Source organism: Buceros rhinoceros, unplaced genomic scaffold (assembly GCF_000710305.1).
Source record: "Buceros rhinoceros silvestris isolate BGI_N320 unplaced genomic scaffold, ASM71030v1 scaffold16794, whole genome shotgun sequence".
In the NCBI taxonomy this organism is placed as follows: domain Eukaryota; kingdom Metazoa; phylum Chordata; class Aves; order Bucerotiformes; family Bucerotidae; genus Buceros; species Buceros rhinoceros.
In genome coordinates, this window is record NW_010407835.1 from 56,010 (window position 1) to 56,513 (window position 504).

Here is a 504-nt window from a genome sequence, read left to right on the forward strand (position 1 = left end):
AGGGAAAGCTGAGATTTTGCAAGTCCGCAGAGGAGAGCACGTTGTCAAGTGCCAGGTGGAAATGCTTCCTGGTCCCTGTGGAGTAAGGTCTTTTTGTCTGCTCTGCAGCAATCTTCTCTCATTCAGATTTACTTCTCTGGGTAGTTCCAGGAAACAGAGGATGTTGTAGTTCTACAACGTGTTGCACTATGTATTCTCTATGTTTTTATAGCAAAAGTATGATTTATATAGAAGGTCTGTTGTGGCAATTCCTGAATTATGAGGCAAGGAATTTAATGGGACCACCTGTCATCAAGCCAACACTTGTTGGAAAACATGGGCAGGAAACATGCCCAGTAATTCTTCTCAGTGATTCAACTATTTTCTCCCCTTTCTCAAAAAGTTCTTCTGCTGTTTTACCCCATACGATGATGTCATCAATGTATTGCAAACGTTCAGGAGCTCCACCCTTTTCCAGTGCAGACTGAGTCAGGCCATGGCAAATGGTGGGACTGTGTTTCCACC